Source organism: Macrobrachium nipponense, chromosome 6 (genome assembly GCF_015104395.2).
Source record: "Macrobrachium nipponense isolate FS-2020 chromosome 6, ASM1510439v2, whole genome shotgun sequence".
NCBI classification, from domain to species: Eukaryota; Metazoa; Arthropoda; class Malacostraca; order Decapoda; family Palaemonidae; genus Macrobrachium; species Macrobrachium nipponense.
The window spans coordinates 17,736,606-17,742,111 of NC_061108.1; the positions used below are offsets into that span (position 1 = coordinate 17,736,606).

Genomic DNA, 5,506 nt, shown 5'->3' on the forward strand with positions numbered 1-5,506 from the left:
TGACAGCACGTAGCCATCTATAAGTCATATCACATTTCCCTGATTCATATACATATAAAGAATTTTTTTCTCGATAATAGACTTGCCTGGGACTAGGGCGCGAACCCAAGGATCTTCAAATCCAGGGGGGACGTCAGTGAAGCTTTTACCTACTACACCACCGCAGAGAGGCTAAAAAGTTCATGTCGCCTCTCACCCTTCTATACCTTTCGCGCTCAGGTAATTAGTTGTTTGGAGACAACTTCAACCCACCTTGACTCCGGTAGTGTAGTGCTTTTGACCAGCACGTAGCCAATCTATAGGTCATATCTCATTCCGTGATTCATATACATATATCGAGCTACAATGTCCTTTAATATCTAATTCGCTCTACCTCGGGATTAATATATTTTCTTTATGCTTTAACCGAAGGTGAATTTTTTTTCTCGATAATAGGCTTGCCTGGACTAGGGCGCGAACCCATGGATCCTTTCAAATCCAGGAACGTCAGTGACGCTTTTACCTACTACACCACCGCGAGAGGCTAAAAAGTTTATTTCGCCTCTCACCCTTATATACCTTTCGCGCGCAGGTAATTAGTTGGTTTGGAGACAACATCAACCCACCTCGACTCCGGTAGAGTTTGTAGTGCTTTTGACAGCACGTAGCCAATCTATAGGTCATATCACATTTCCGTGATTCATACATATATCGAGCTACAATGTCCTTTAATATCTAATTCGCTCTACCTCGGAATTGATATATTATCATACATGCATAACTGAAGGGGAATTTTTTCTCGATAATAGACTTGCCTGGAATAGGGCGCGAACCCATGGATCCTTTCAAATCCAGGAACGTCAGTGAAGCTTTTACCTACTACACCACCGCGAGAGGCTAAAAAGTTCATGTCGCCTCTCACCCTCATATACCTTTCGCACGCAGGTGATTAGTTGGTTTGGAGACAACATCAACCCACCTCGACTCCGGTAGTGTTGGTAGTGCTTTTGACAGCACGTAGCCAATCTATAAGTCATATCACATTTCCCTGATTCATATACATATATTGAACTACAAAGTCCTTTAATATCTAATTCGCTCTACCTCGGAATTAATATATTTTCATATATGCTTAACCGAAGGGGAATTTTTTCTCGATAATAGACTTGCCTGGACCAGGGCGCGAACCCATGGATCCTTTCAAATCCAGGAACGTCAGTGAAGCTTTTACCTAGTACACCACCGCGAGAGGCTAAAAAGTTCATGTCGCCTCTCACCCTCAAATACCATTCGCACGTAGGTAATTAGTTGGTTGGGAGACAACCGCTCAACCCACCTCGGACTCCGGTAGTGTTTGTAGGTGCTTTTGACAGCACCGGGTAGCCCAATCTATAAGGTCATATCCACATTTTCCGTGATTCATATTACATATACCGGCTAGTGCGTAAGTGCCGCTTGTGTAAATATCTTAAATTCGCAATCTTTTTACTCGGAATTTCAATTGTTTTATTTTTCTAATATCGCTAACCGAAAGGGAATTGTAATTTTTTCTCGATAAATAGGCTTGCCCTCTGGCCCACCGGGCGGCCGAACCCCATGGATCCATTTTCAAAAATCCAGGAATGCGTGTCAGTGATTACCTACTACCCACCGCGAAGGCCAGCTAAAAAAGTTGCATGGTCGCCCTCTCACCTCCATCATATACCTTTCGCTCGTAGGTAATTATGTTTGGTTTAGGAGACAAATTTTTTTCCAAAACCCACCAAAACCCACTCGGACTCCGGTGTAGTGTTTGTAGTGCTTTGAAGCGCGCCTGCGTAGCCAACTCTATAAGTTCTAATCCACATTTCCCTGATTCATGATACATATATCGATGGCTACAATTGTGCTTTAATATCTTGAAATTCGTCCCATCTATCTCGGAATTAATATATTTTCATATATGCTTAACCGAAGGGGAATTTTTTCTCGATAGACTTGGCCTGGAACAGGGCTTGCGAACCCATGGATCCTTTCAAAATCCAGGAACGTCAGTGAAGCTTTTACCTAGTTACACCCAACGCGAGAGGCTAAAAAGTTTATGTCGCCTCTCACCCTCATATACCTTTCGCGTGCAGGCAATTAGTTGGTTTGGAGACAACATCAACCCACCTCGACTCCGGTAGAGTTTGTAGTGCTTTTGACAGCCGACCATAGCCCAATCTATAAGTCATATCACATTTCAAGTTACCTTTTTCATATACATATATGATCTACAATGCCTAATAAATCATAATTCTCTCTACAATCGAATTGATATATTTTTCATATATGCTTAACCGAAGGGGAATTTTTTCTCGATAATAGACTTGCCTGGACCAGGGCGCGAACCCATGGGTCCTTTCAAATCCAGGAACGTCAGTGAAGCTTTTACCTACTACACCACCGCGAGAGGCTAAAAAGTTCATGTCGCCTCTCACCCTCATATACCTTTCGCACGCAGGTAATTAGTTGGTTTGGAGACAACATCAACCCATCTCGACTCCGGTAGTGTTTGTAGTGCTTTTGACAGCACGTAGCCAATCTATAGGTCATATCAACATTTCCCTGATTCATATACATATATCGAGCTACATGTCCTTTAAATATCTAATTCGCTCTACCTCGGGATTAATATTTTTTATTTTCATATATGCTTAACCGAAGGGGAATTTTTTCTCGATGATAGACTTGGCCTGGACCAGGCGTGAACCCATGGATCCTTTCCAATCCAGAACGTCAGTGAAGCTTTTTACCTACTACACCACCGCGAGAGGCTAAAAAGTTCATGTCGCCTCTCACCCTCATATACCTTTTGCACGCAGATAATTAGTTGGTTTGGAGACAACATCAACCCACCTCGACTCCGGTAGTGTTTGTAGTGCTTTTGACAGCACGTAGCCAATCTGTAGGTCATATCACATTTCCGTGATTCATACATATATCGAGCTACAATGTCCTTTAATATCTAATTCGCTCTACCTCGGAATTGATATATTATCATACATGCATAACTGAAGGGGAATTTTTTCTCGATAATAGACTTGCCTGGACTAGGGCGCGAACACCCATGGATCCTTTCAAATCCAGGAACGTCAGTGAAGCTTTTAACCTACTACAACCACCGCGAGAGGCTAAAAAGTTCATGTACGCTCTCACCCTCATATACCTTTCGCACACAGGTGATTAGTTGGTTTGGAGACAAAAGATCAAACCCACCTCGACTCCGGTAGTGTTTGGTTAGTGCCTTTTGAACAGCAAACGGGTTAGCCAATCTAGTAAGTCATATCGCCGTTTTCCGTGATTCATTAATACATATATCGAGCTTTACAATGTCCTTTGTTAATATAAATTAATTCGCTCCTACCTCGGAATTAAATTTTTTCATTTTTTCAATTATGATTAACCGAAGGGGAATTTTTTCTCGAAGTAAATAAGACTTGCCTGGCACTAGGGCGCGAAACCCATGGATTTTCTTTTCAAAATCCAGGAACGTCAGTGAAAGCTTTTTACCTATTACTACCACCACGAGAGCTAAAAAAGTTCATGTCGCCTCTCACCCTCATATACCTTTCGCGCGCAGGTAATTAGTGGGGTTGGAAGACAAAACATCAACCCACCTTGACTTCGTTAGTGTTGTGTGCTTTTGACAGCACGTAGCCAATCTATAAGTAATATCACATTTCCTTCAATATCTAATTCGCTCTACCTCGGAATTAATATATACTCATATATGCTTAACCGAAGGGGAATTTTTTCTCGATAATAGACTTGCCTGGACCAGGGCGCGAACCTATGGATCCTTTCAAATCCAGGAACGTCAGTGAGGGTGAGGGACGACATAAACTTTTTAGCCTCTCGTGGTGGTGTAGTAGGTAAAAGCTTCACTGACGTTCCTGGATTTGAAAGGATCCATAGGTTCGCGTCCTGGTCCAGGCAAGTCTATTATCGAGAAAAAATTCCCCTTTGGTTAAGCATATATGAAAATATATTAATTCCGAGGTAATTATGTTAAGACAAAATTAGCTAATGAGTGTGTAACTGATACAATTAACATTCTCACTGTATGTAGCAGTTGTCTAATTAAGGTATTGTATAGGACTTAAGTCCATAACGCAATGAGGAATTGGAAGTTAAGGGTTCTTCACCATAGAACTTATTCCTTTGCGCAATTTAACCAAATTCATTTAAGTATTAGTTTCAACTGTTACCTTACACACTAATTTCAGGTCACTGTCTGCGTTTAAGGTTACCTTTAGCTTCGGATGGTAATTACCTAGAACATCTAACATCAGAAAAAAATCTACTTTCCTTCCTTGTTCTCTATTCAGCAATTTCATTAACACATACTTCAAATCACCTTATTTCGATTTTTTCATGTAACAAGTTTACAAATTAGTATATTTGCTGCCATTCACTGAACATACTAAAGCAAAAGTATTCTTTAAATGGGCATTGGTAAATCTTAACTCCGCGTCGGGTATTTCTTTGGAAATTACAGTTTCCTAGAGTATTCGGGTTGCTCATTAAGAATTTACAGTTATTTTTGGGCGGTCGACTGTAATTAACCCCCAGGCGCCAGTGCTAAACACGACGAATTACATTGGACGCCCCAACCCCTAGCGGATGTGTTCGTGGTTACGTTCCTTGCAGTCCGTGCAGAGTTATTCTTTAGAATTACCTGGGCATTACCCATTTCAATGCAAAATTTACTTAATTTATAGGCTGTTGTAAGGAAAAGTACTTTCTGGTGACACTAAAATTGTGTATTCCATTGAACATCAAACGGCAGATTATATAAATTCAGTACTACGCTAAATTTTCAGACTTAAAACATCAAAATTATACTATAGAAAACTTTTATTTAAAACTAAATCACAGTTTCAGGTATTAAGAGAAACTTATAAATATTAATATTACGAAGTGATGATACACATGATTTGGGAGAGAAAAAAGGCGCTTATTTCACTCTACTATTATAAGTCTGTCTAGACTAAATTCTACCTTATTCAAGAAAGCAGCTTTAAAGTTGCTAAAATTAAATTCAGAGTTTAACAAAACTAAACAGTTTTGGAGAACTAAAAACTCATTAAATGAGCATAATTTAGTACTACATTAAAAGAACCACATAACTTATTACACATGAACCACCAATACATGACAACTTAAGGCATAACTTTTGCGACGCCAGGCTCAATTCTCACCTCATTTTAAACCATTTTGAAAATAAAGGAAACTAAAGCAGGAGTCCTTGAATGACGGTACTTTAATTGTATGGTGCTTTTACGTTGCATGGAACCAGTGGTTATTCAGCAACGGGACCAACGGCTTTACGTGACTTCTGAACCACGTCGAGAGTGAACGTCTATCACCAGAAATACACATCTCTCACTCCTCAAAGGAATGGCCGAGAATCTAACCCGCGACCACCGAGGTGGGACGCTAACCATACCAACCACGTCGCTGAGGCGCTTGAATGACTGTACTGCCTGCTTTGTAAACATCCTGA

General features: G+C 40.6%; 1 long non-coding RNA gene across 1 annotated transcript in view; it reads right to left on the reverse strand.

The window, feature by feature from the left end:
* Positions 1-4,915: 4,915 nt before the first annotated feature.
* Positions 4,916-5,506, reverse strand: part of LOC135216695 (uncharacterized) — a 2,941-nt gene continuing 2,350 nt past the window's right edge. The window contains exon 3 of the long non-coding RNA XR_010314889.1: positions 4,916-5,502. This is a non-coding gene — a long non-coding RNA (uncharacterized LOC135216695). The remainder of the gene's footprint in view (positions 5,503-5,506) is intronic.